Genomic DNA, 12,149 nt, shown 5'->3' on the forward strand with positions numbered 1-12,149 from the left:
ATTTCCTCTGGAAAAGAGAACCACCCACAAGGCCCCCAAGTGCTGACAAAGGGCAAGAAATAGACATATTGAGATCCTATTGGGAGAATATAAATTGACACAATCTTTCTGAAAACAGTTTGCTAAGTTTACTGTAGAATCTTAAAAATTTATTCACTCTGACCCATTCATTCCACCTCTAGAAAAACAGGCTGAGGAAATAATCTTAGATGTAGCCAAGGATTTAGCTACAAAGGATGATCATTGCAATATTATTTATAATGGAGGAAAATTGGAAATAAGTCAGTTTCAGCAGTAGGCAATTGATCAATGAGGGCTTTATATCTATGAACTGAATATTGTATTGCCATTAAATTATGTTATATATGTAGTGAAAGATTTAATGATATTAAAATATTTATGATACAGTAGGAAAGCAGATTCGGAACAGTATATACCACATGGTATCATTTTTTATGAAAAGAGAAGATGTGATATATCTATTTGCATTAAAAATTAAGAAGAAAATATATCAGTGTTAATAGTATATTGTATGATTCTATGGGTTGTAAGAATATAAGTAAATTTTATTTCCTTCTTTATGATTATCTGCATTTTCTATTTTTCTACACTGACCATTATTACTTATGAATTAAAAACAACAACAATAAAGGACCCCTCCAAAAAAGGGAGGGGCAGGGAAGATACAGAAACAAAGTGCATTTGATCTAGGATGAGTGGAGAAACTAGCGTCCTAAGTACAATATAGTAATGTTCTATCTCATGGGTTACATGTTAAAACAGGTTGTGAATATATATATTTTTGATTTGAAGAAACAAAATTGTTTTTTTCTTTTAGTTTTTTATTTAAATTCAATTTACTTAACATATAGTGTATTATTAGTTTCAGAGGCAGAATTTAGTGATTCATCAGTTGCATATAACACCCAGTGCTTATTTCATCAAGTGCCCTCCTTAACGCCCATCATCCAGTTACCCCATGCCCCCACCCACCTCCCCTCCAGCAACTCTATTTGTTTCCTATACTTAAGTCTCTTATGGTTTGCCTCCCTCTCTGTCTTTATCTTATTCCTTCCCTTACCCTATGTTCATCTGTTTTGTTTCTTAAATTACACATATGAGTGAAATCATATGGTATTTGTCTTTCTCTGACTTACTTCACTTAGCATAATACCCTCTAGTTCCATCCACATTGTTGCAAATGGCAAGATTTCATTCTTTTTGATGGCTGAGTAATACTGTGCATATTTTATTTTTAAAAGGTTCTGATCATTAAGACTGGCTGCCCAGGTTTAGATGAATGTCCAGCTATGTACTTCACCATCTATAGGATGGCTATCTCTGCAATGTAGACCCTGTGACTTTAGTGAGTCACTTAAAAGTTGATTGCAGAGAGATGGGTCAGATTCTCATGGTTTCTGAAGATTTCACATCTTATGGGGTCTGCCAGTGCTTCTCTTTGCTGTTTTTGTACCATGCATTTTCATGTGGTATTTCATGTTGATTTTCATAATAACCCTATGAGGTAGGCATTGTTTTCCATTATTATATTATTTTGAGGGGAGGAAACCCAGAGATTGACTTGCTCAAGGTAATGTGACAAGACTAGAGTCAGGACTCAAACCCAGGTCCCTGACTGTGAATACCCACACTTTTGGCACTGCCCCTACCATGTCCTAGGTCTTACAAATTTTCTCTGGTTTTGAGAACACAGCTTCTTTAGGGTTGTGGTGCCTAGACAGAGAAAGGAAGTTACTTAAGGTATAGTATAAGGACTGCTGCAGACAAACTTCTGATAAGACTGACTCAGTGTTGGGACAAAGATTCACTCACAGCCAGGACTGAGCCAATGGGGAAAGAGACCAACTCAACTATCCATGCTTTCTTTCCTTCCTTCCCTTTCTATTTTAGTGTCCTCCTTGTGGTCACTGCCTTTTGAAGCTGAGTGTCCTGTCTCTGTTCTCTGACTGTGGTGGTCACCCATGTCTCCTGTCCCTAGGTTAGGTCACACCTTTGCTATTCTAACATTCAAAGTTTGCCTGTTCTGCTTCCCATTTGCTTTGGGATCTTTTCTTGTCTTTGATTTATGATGAATTCATTCATTAGGGTGGGTGGGGGAAATTTTCAATTAAAAAAAAGGAGGAAATATAGAAGATAAAAAAGCCAAAGCATTAATCAAAAAATATGAATTTCTATGAATAGAGATCTTTTTTTTTTTTTGGCAGAGTGGCTTTTATGCTACACATCTAAAAGTATACCAGAGTTGATCACTAACAATATGTTAATGATTTCCCTCATCTCTACCCTATTCAGCAATTAATTAAAATATCCCAGTACTGATAAGCATTTCATAAATATTTTGATCTCACTTTGCCTGGCTTAATAGTGGAATAAAGTATAGGAGGGACTATATTAGCTTTGGAGAAAACAAACCTAAGTTTAAAGCCCCAGCTTTGTTGCTTTTGACAATTCGCTGATCTCTAAGTCTTGGTTTCCTCATTTGTAAAATGGAGATACTACTTCCTAGCTTCTGACTTATAAGGAATAGATGGAAGGGGCCCTCATGCCCTCAGTGGGGTGCTGAGTTGGCTTGCTCTGGTTCCTAAGAGCCACTTGTTAAATTTCCAGGAATTTCTGAGCAGGTTGTTAAACATAGCCATATTAAAAATTAAAGTATATAAACTTACAACTAAATGCATTGTTTAAAAAGATGTAATAAATACTCAAAACTCATCATCTCCTAGTTATTTTGCTATATTTTACAATTATCTATGCTCTTGTGGTTATTCACATCTATTGTATGTATCTGTAAGGTGGAAATACTAATTAATGGTGTACCACCCTTCCTCTCTTCTCAACCTCGTGTTAAGTAACGTCTTGTTGATAGTTGGCCATGATGAGGATATTTACGCTACAGAAATGAGCAAAAATCCATGAATCAGGATTTGATTTATTGCTTTGTCGTTGTCTAAGGAAGGCAGGGCTGGCAGACAGAATTTGGCCCATGGATATTTTGGTACAACCTGCAAACTAAGAAAGAGGTTTTATATTTTTAAAAGGTTGTAAAATAGGACAGAGACCAGATGTAGCTGCAAAACTTAATATATTTATTTTTTGGCCCTTGAGAGAAAAGTTTGCAATCTCTGGCCTAGGTGGAGAAAAATTTAATAATAAAGATTAAACTTAGAAGTGTGTCCTGCCTTGATACGTGGAATTTGAGAAACAAGACAGAAGATCAAAGGGAAGGGAGGGAAAAATAAAATAAGATGAAACCAGAGAAGGAGACAAACCATAGGAGACTCTTAATCTCAGGAAACAAACTGAGGGTTGCTGGAGTGGAGGCGGGTGGGAGGGATGGGGTGGCTGGGTGATAGACATTGGGGAGGGTATGTGCTATGGTGAGCGCTGTGAAGTGTGTAAGACTGATGAATCACAGACCTGTACCCCTGAAACAAATAATACATTTTATATTAATTAAAAAAAAAGAGGTGTGCCCTGTTTGTAGCTCTACATTGTGAGGAGCACATACACAAAAATGAAGACGTGTCTTCCAATATCTGAAAACTATTATTTGATTCAGCCAAAAAGCTGCTCATGTCACTGGTTAATGAATGAATTTCCAACATATATGTTGGAACTGAAAGAGGGTGTGATTTAATGAGTATAATTTTTGTGAGGGTGGCAGTTCAACATTATTTCACACATGTGATTTCATGACAGCAAATGTATGGGGAAAAGCATTCGTGGACCAGAATACAGTTCCGTTGATCAAATCATGGTTGAAAATCAGCTACCAATACAAGAGTTCAGCAAAGCTAAGTGAAAGCATTCTGTGAGCGTCAGTTGGCTACATGGAATTTATAATATACAAAAACTTTGTGTCTTGTTATTATTTGTGAAACATGTTACACATCTCTAATATCTAAAAAGTTGAAACATGAGTGTGTGTGTGTGTGTGTGTGTATGCCCCTCTCTGAGAGGTTGTTAAACGTTCCCCAGCACACCACTGCCCCTACCTCCCCTATCCGTCTTGCTTCACACCTCCTCTGTGCTCTTAGTTGAAAAACACTGGCCTTCTTTACTTCATGGGATTCTCCAAGCTACCTCCTGGCTCAGAGTCTTTGATGTTGCCTTTTCCTTACTCTGAAATTTTCTCCTCCTCAATACTTTCACTCCCAATACCTGAGATCCTTCAGATCTAGTCTAGTTGGGCAGATAATGATAGTGTGAAATGCCTAGGGAAAAACAGCAGTAGCTAATGCTTAGAGATCACGTCTATGTATCAGACACTCTGTATGTACCAGCACTTTGCCCATATTAATTGATTTAATCTTTACAATAACCCTGTGAAAGAGGTAGTAATTATGTGTCCATTTTATAGATGAGGATACAGAGATGTTATGGAAAATCCGAAGGTCTCAAACGTGGCAGAGCTGAGATTTGAACCCAAGTGATAGGTTCGCAAGTCTGTGTCCTTAACCATCACCTTCCACTGCTGCTGGGGAGAATGAAATCATAGCAGAGCTCTTGCCATCCAAGAAGAATTGGTCTGGCAGTCATGCAGGAGTCCTTCAAGCATCCCAGAGCTGCAGAGCAGTGTGAGTGTCACCAGACTCTTCAAATGGGAGGGGAGAATTTACAAGGCTGGATTCCCCCTCTTCCTTGTATCTGGGTGTGTATCTGGGGGCATGCTTCAGTATATAGGGAGCCCATAGGCATAGGGAGTGAGAGCCTGTGGGACCTACAGATGCTACTTAATAAGAGACGTAAAATATAGCAACCATAAGAGGTTTGAATGTAGACCTCCCACTAACTTTACAATGGGGAACATTCGTACATGCACATATACGGGCGAACACACACACCCACCCATGTGTGCACATGCTACTTTGGGAAGTTGTTCTTTTCTCAGCTCACTCACTGATTTAGCTAACAAATAGTTATGCAATAGTTTTCCATGAGAGGCACTATGTGAAGACCAGGGATGGATACAAACGTAAGTCAGCTACCATGCCTTTCCTCCAGAAATTTTGTTCTTGTAAAAGAGGTAAGTAGGTGACTATAATATACAAGGTCAGAGGGATTAAGGGACAATGAGAGAACTACAAATAAAAGGTGAGGAGGGTTTGGTGGGCAGAGTAGGGGCAGATGAGGAATAGGGTTGGCTTCAGAGAGAACTCAGCACTTGTGGTGGGCCTGGAAGACCTGAGGATAGGAAAGGAAGGTGATTTAGGTAAAAGGAGAAACTTGAGCAAAGGCATGGAGCCAGGAGAGCTTGGCATAGGTGGGTAAGAGGTTAAGGTCTCTGAAGAGACAGGATGTAAGAAAATGCTAGAAAGATAGATCAGGGCTAGATTGTTAGAGAGTGGGAGGAGTTCTAAATGTCAGACCAAAGCATTTTAAATTTATTTTTATGGCAGTGGGAATCCATTGCGGGATTTTGATTAGGAGAGCATCTAGCAAGCTGCTTGCTGGGTACATAGTATGCAGATGACCGTTCAACGTCAGTTCAATTGATAAAGCAAAGAAATAATAATGGCTGAAATGTATTGGGTGCTTGCTGTAGCTCAGGCACTTTTCAAACATTTGACACATTTTTAACATGTAATTCTCACCACAGCCCATGAGATACTGTATCTCCACCTTACGGGGGAGGCAACTAAGACTCAGAGAGGCTATGTGTCTTGCTCAGGGTTGTGACAAATAAGTAGGCATCTGACCAGAGCCCCCACGCTTTATACCGCTGTGCAACTTGGAAAAGAGAAAAAAAAAAAAAGGAAAGAGAAAAGAGATATGAAGCCAATGCTGTTCTTCAGAAAGGAGGCTGTGGTAGGCCCAAATTAGCAGAGGAACAGGGTGGGTTGGAAATAAGAGACATTCCAAAGATAGAATCCACATGGATCTGTTACTACTTGCTATAGGAGGCCCAGGAGAGGGAAGGGTCAAGAAAGCTCAGTTGCTAACTTCAGTCCCTGGGAGGTGGTGGAGCTATTGAAAGAAATTGGGGGGAAGGGGGAGGACAGTTCATTTTCAGACCATGCCTGTGGAAACCTGGGGACTCAGAACCCTACCAAGGAGCCTGAGGAGAAGTGTTTTAAAAGGCTAGCTTCAGGGCTCCTCAGCCAGGTCCCATTCCCTACTCTGGGGCTCTGGGAGTTTGTCCTGGGAATATTAAGGCCCTCCCAAGGTTCCTTTCTATGTTTATATCATTTATCAGGGAAAGGATTGTTAATGACTAATCTGTGTTCATGAGGCACAGAGCCAAGGAAGAGATGTTGCTGCTGAGCCGGAAGGCCGACTGTGATCATCCACGGCTTTTACTAGAACTCCCTCCTCTTCCTCCTCCTCCTCCTCACCCCACTGTCTCCGGGACTCACCCCAATGCAAACCCAGGTTCTGAGCATTTGTAGCAAAATTGCCGCGATTTGGAGAAGAAGACTGGACTCAGAATCCTCCCAGGGCCTTGAAAGTTCATCTCCAACCTGAGATAATCCAAGTGAGTACCTAATTCCTTTGGGACCGGGTGTCTATCTGAAGGCAATGGAGGGGAAGTTGTCATTTAAAATTTCTCTTTAACATCAGGAAGTTTGGTCAGTGAATGAATTGTAAGTTAGTAGAGTCTGATGTAAAATCCTAAAAACAAGAAGGGAAAGAAAAGGAAAAATTCTAAAAACAAACAAGAGGAAGCAGGAGTTCATGGGTCTAACAGATGCTTACCTTATTGACAAATTATTTAGGAATATCTTTTAAACATTGTGGTCACCCAAGAGAACCACCAGAGACAGTGAATTTTAGAAATGTCTCTGTTCTGATTCCATAGACAATTTGGCCTGAAAGGTATGCTCTATTTTGGTGATTTATCAGATCTTGCTGTGAGTTTGGGAATATTGCTAATCTCAAATGACTTGGGACCTAGGGACAGGACAATGTTTAAGCCATGCGTAACTGAAATAAAAGTTTTTCCTAGGAGAAGAGTAGGTTTAAAAAGCTTTCTCTTTTGATTTCAGTTGTAAACTTGCTTTCCACTTATCATATTAATATCGGATGGAAATACTAAAAAAAGATGGAAAATGTTAGGAAGAACTTTGATATTAAAGTTGTCCACAGTCTGAATCACAGATAAGGCATCACCTTGTCTGCTTACTGCCATAGTGAATTAGGCAACTAACTATAAGGTGAGCCTGGATCGTTTCTCTTAACTGAATTTTTATTTAGAAGGTGGGGGGATACACATGACTCACTTTGGATTCTTTCTCTGGGAAACTCACCTGAGTTTTAAAGAAATCTGATGTTGCCACTGGGACTGCCTTAGATAAAGGGACCTCAGAGTATCGACAAGAGAAGTAGAGAAAGATGTTGAGGGAGCCATCACTGGGTTTCTAGCTGTGATTTTATGAAATGATAAGCACTTTCATCTTTGAGTCACCCCTCCTCCAAATGATGGACTGTGCCATTTGCACCGTGGACTTTTCTGTTTTGCTGAGCATGTTGCAATGTGGCTGATGCAACTGGAGGTAGCTGATAAGTACCAGCCAGGGACGACACACTCTTGTCCTGAGACCCTTCCTCAGTGTCTGCAGCTGTGTTTTTCTCCAGGCTCCTCTGCCCTCTCTCCAGAGTCCAAGAAGGAAAGGAATATACTCAGGTCTTCCCACGCCTTCCACACTTCCCAAATCTGGCCAGATTGTGATGGAACACCCAATAGTTGTTAGGCCCTGAGTACTTTGTAAGGAAAGAAATGTGTGTGTCCGTGAGTGTGTCCTGGATTTTGCTGACTTTGAGCGCCTACTAACAAGTCACAGGCTTTACATAAACTGCCTGTTTCCTTCTCACAGTAAGCCTGCTTGGGAGTTTTTCTTATATTCATTTTATAGATGAGGAAACAGAGGCTCAAAGAGGACAACTTATTTTTATTTTTTTAGTAAACTCTACTCCCAATATGGGGCTAGGACTCACAAACCTGAGATCAAAAGTTGCATGTTCTACCTACTGAGCCAGCCAGGCGCCCCCTCAAAGAGGACAAATAATCTGGTCCATGATCACACAGTCAGGAAGTAGCAGGTACTGAACATGAGGGCAGGTCTTTCTGACTCCAAAGTCCTTTCCTTGCTACCCCGACATTGTTGGAAGCTGGGAAAACTTGAAATCTGGACTAATGGGAGAGCAGGCAGAGCAGCCTGCAAACATTTCAGTTGCCAGGGATGATGTGTTAAGCCCTAGCACAGTTGTGAAGAGTCCTAAAGCCTTGTAGGGTGTTTTCTAGTGACTGCACCATGAGCAGGGGGAAGTGGAAACTTTCAACACTATTTGCTTTAACCCAGAGATTAGTCTGGGAGTCTGAGAAGAGCTCAGCATTGTTGTGGTTCACAGAGTCTACAGATTATGAAAGCCAGGAGAATACACATCACCATGTGACAGATTTGAAAAGGCTCGCATTGTCCTTAGGTGGGTGGATGAAGGAAAGCATGAAGGTATGTGTTCTTTTCTTAATAGGGAGAATTTCCCCTTTCGTTTTGCTAAAAGTCTCATTTTCCTCTTTCATCCTAGCAACAGAGATCGTGAAGGGGCTAAGAGAAATAGGAACAATTTTCTTCTTCCCAGGTATTTTTTTTTTTTAAGATTCTATTTATTTATTTGATAGAGAGAGAACACAAGCAGGGGGAGCAGAGGGAGAGGAAGAAGCAGGCTCCCCGCTGAGCAGGGAGCCCGATGCGGGGCTGGATCCCAGGACTCTGGGATCAGGACCCGAGCTGAAGGCAGATGCTTAACCGACTGAGCCACCCAGGTGCCCCTTCCCAGGTATTTCTTACTGAGGTAGTATTTACTGCCAGTGGAGTTGTGTCTACAAGGTATCACTATACACATGTCCTTAGTTACCTAGCTGCATGGGGAAGCAGAAGTTGTCCTTATATAAAAATATCCACCTACCTTGCTCTTCTCTCACCCCACTCTGTAATTCCCTAGCCCCTGTGCCTTCCACAGGGAGTTATGTTTTCCCTCAGTTTGCCGCTTTCCAATTTTGATAATAAAGCAGTGTCTGCTATTCTTACTCTCTCTCTCCTTTCTGTAAGTTTGTGTCAGTACAATGCTAATCTAACACAACTTGATTGTGAAGTGAAATACTGCACGGAAAAAGTAATACGTTTTTTCTTTGTTAGGTCTAAGTATTACAACAGAGTTCTGGTGATTAAAATTAATATGTGTGAATGTAATAAAAATATTGATTAATTTGTATTTTTCAAGATAAAATCCTAATAAAACTTTGAGATTTTACTTACTTCCTGCTCTAAACAGAATCAATGCTGCAGTGAACATCCTGTGCACATGTGCCAAGGTTTATCCAGGGATGATATTTAAGAGTTAGAATTGCATTTTATTTTAATACACACTGCTCAGGGGCACTCCAGAAAGATGAAAAACTATGCCCCCACTAGCAGTCTCTGAGAATACATAATATCATGCAAAAAACTTTTGATAATCTGATAGGTGGAAATGGTATCTAGTTATATTAATTTACATTTTCTGATTATTAATTAGCTTCAGATGTTTTGTATGTTTATTGGCCACTTTTATTTTCCTTTCAGTGAATTTTTCTCTTTATATCCTTTGCCAGTTTCTTTCCTGGATTGTTTATCCTTTCTGTTTTTATTTATAGGAGTTATTTATGTAGTGTTTGTACAAATTTTTGGCTACTATTTATGTTGTAAACATTTTCTCCCAGTTTGTTTCATATATTTAGCTCTGTTTCTGGTGTCTTGATTTCTTTTTGATTTTAATATAGTCAAATTTATTCTTTTCCTATTTATTTCTTGTTTAAGAAATTCTTCTTAACCCCTTCATTCACAAAGGTCATGAATGTGTTTTCCTGTATTTTCTCCCAATAATTTTATAATTTTTAAAATCTGTAATCTGCCTGAGACTTATTTTCAAGAGTGATGCAAGATAAACATCTTTAATTTTTTTCTCCTCAAAGGAATAGTCAATTTTCTGGACACTATTTTTTGAATAGGTCATCCTTCCCCAACTGGTTCCCACTGAATCCACCGGCTACGGCATAAAAAAACGTATGACTGCTCAGAACACAGCATGCGATTTGCCTTCCTATAGCCATCCCAGTGCATGCCCTCCGCCTAGTCTAATGTCGATTCAAGTTTAAATTCAAGAGGCAGCCCTCCATCCTCAGAAAGATTTTCTAGTCACATGTATGCTTGACACCCACCAATGATTCCCACTTAGAATAGAAGCAAAGCTCTTTACCACAGTCAACAAGGCCATATGAAAGTTGTCTTCTCTGAGACCCCATCTCGTATACTGTCCCTTTGCTCACCCATCGCCAGCTCGTTGGGCTTTTGCTCTTCCTCCCGTATTCCACGCCCAGGCGCTTAGCACTTGCTGACCACTCTGCCTTTGGTCTTATTTCCCTCTTGCATAGCTTACTCCTTATCCTCCACTTCTCAGCTCAAATGTCTCTTCAGAGAGCTCTTCCTGGTTCACTCTGTCCAAAATAGTGTCCAGTGGCATCACTCTATCCCTTGTCCCCTTTATTTTCTTATTATCACCAGTGGAATTCTTACTTTTTGTTTATTTGCAAATTATCCATCTCTTGCCCTAGAGTGTAAGCCTCTGAAGACAGAGGTGATTTTTTTTTCCTGTCTCATCTATCATTCTATTTCCAAGATCTAGATCAAAGCCTGATACATAGTGGGGAATTAATGAACGTTGAATGAATGTCCTTGCTTATGGTCCTGAAGGGACTTGTGCTTACCTCTGTCATAATAACCCCTAGACTATTTGAATTGGGTTTTCCTTGCTGGACATTTCTACTGAGCTTCTTGAAGGATCATGATTTTTTTGGTCTTTGTATATCTGGTGCCTGACACAGAGTCAATAAATGTATATTGACTGAATAAATAAGGGAGTAAATGAATTCACTTGGCAGTGACATTGGAAATTGACATTGAGGTGCCATTTTTAAAGAGTAAACCTATTAATTTAAAGAAAATACTTTCTTTAGATGTTAGTGAGACAATAGCCAACATGCCATATTGTTCATTTGGGGGATGATAACCAACTCTCTAATACTATGTAACAAGCTACCCCCAAAACTTAATGGCTTAAAAAGATAATGACTTATCATTTCTTTTTTTAAAAGATTTTATTTATTTATTTGTCAGAGAGAGAGAGTGAGCACAAGCAGGGGGAGTGACAGGCAGAGGGAGAGGAGGAAACAGGCTCTCTGCTGAGCAAGGAGCCCAATGTGAGACTAGATCCCAGGACCCTGGGATCATGACCTGAGCCAAAGGCAGATGCTTAACTGACTGAGCCACTCTGATTTATCATTTCTTATAATTCTGTTGGCTGGTTAGGTGGTTCTTCTGCTTTTTCCTGGGCTTAATCATGTAGCTGATTTCAACTGGAGGATCAGCTAGGTCTTACTCCCAAGACAGGGTCCTTGATGTTGCCGTTGATTGGGATGCTTGGAATGGCTAAGTCTCTTTTGCCTGGAGTATTTCATTCCTGGTCTCTTTATGGCATGATGGTCTCAGGACATTATTCCAAGAGGGTGAAAACAGAAGCTACAGGTCTCTTGAGGCTTAGCCTCAGAAGTAGAACAAGTCTGTTGGTCAAAGCAAGTCATATTAATAACAACTCATTAAAGGGGTGGGGAAATAGATTTCACTGCATAATGGGAAAAATTGCAAAGTCAGCTTTTGGCTCAAGATGGCATTGGTCTTACTAGAGCAATTTGCGTAACACTTTCTGGATTTATTATGAGCCTTTTTAGGACTCACTCTGTGCCTGAAAACCTACATCCATAATTTTTTGAGATAGACTTCTTTCTACTTTGGACATGTCAAGTTATTGTGGAATAATGCTATGGGATAGCGCCCCTGACATTCTGAGAAGACATTTTACCTAGATGCGAATGTCTACTAGGCACCTCCTTAAGTTTTTTTTTTTTTTTATTCTTATGTTAATCCCCATACATTACATCATTAGTTTTAGATGAAGTGTTCCATGATTCATTGTTTGTGCATAACACCCAGTGCTCCATGCAGAACGTGCCCTCCTCAATACCCACCACCAGGCTAACCCATCCCCCCACCCCCCTCCCCTCTAGAACCCTGTTTGTTTTTCAGAGTCCATCG

At 40.1% G+C, this 12,149-nt stretch overlaps 1 protein-coding gene across 10 annotated transcripts in view; it reads left to right on the forward strand.

The window, feature by feature from the left end:
* The first annotated feature begins 6,000 nt into the window (after positions 1-6,000).
* Positions 6,001-12,149, forward strand: part of NR1H4 (nuclear receptor subfamily 1 group H member 4) — a 65,844-nt gene continuing 59,695 nt past the window's right edge. For 3 of the 10 annotated variants that reach the window (XM_081822264.1, XM_081822262.1, XM_081822272.1), the window contains exons 1-3: positions 6,001-6,496; positions 7,008-7,175; positions 8,548-8,601. The gene's annotated coding sequence lies outside the window, so the exon portion shown is untranslated. Of the gene's footprint in view, positions 6,497-7,007; positions 7,176-7,925; positions 8,472-8,547; positions 8,602-12,149 lie in introns of those variants that run through there. The other 7 variants (XM_081822268.1, XM_081822267.1, XM_081822269.1 and 4 more) reach the window with 5 other exon arrangements.

This window comes from Leptonychotes weddellii, chromosome 5, assembly GCF_054177405.1.
Source record: "Leptonychotes weddellii isolate Sample4059 chromosome 5, ASM5417740v2, whole genome shotgun sequence".
Taxonomy (NCBI): domain Eukaryota; kingdom Metazoa; phylum Chordata; class Mammalia; order Carnivora; family Phocidae; genus Leptonychotes; species Leptonychotes weddellii.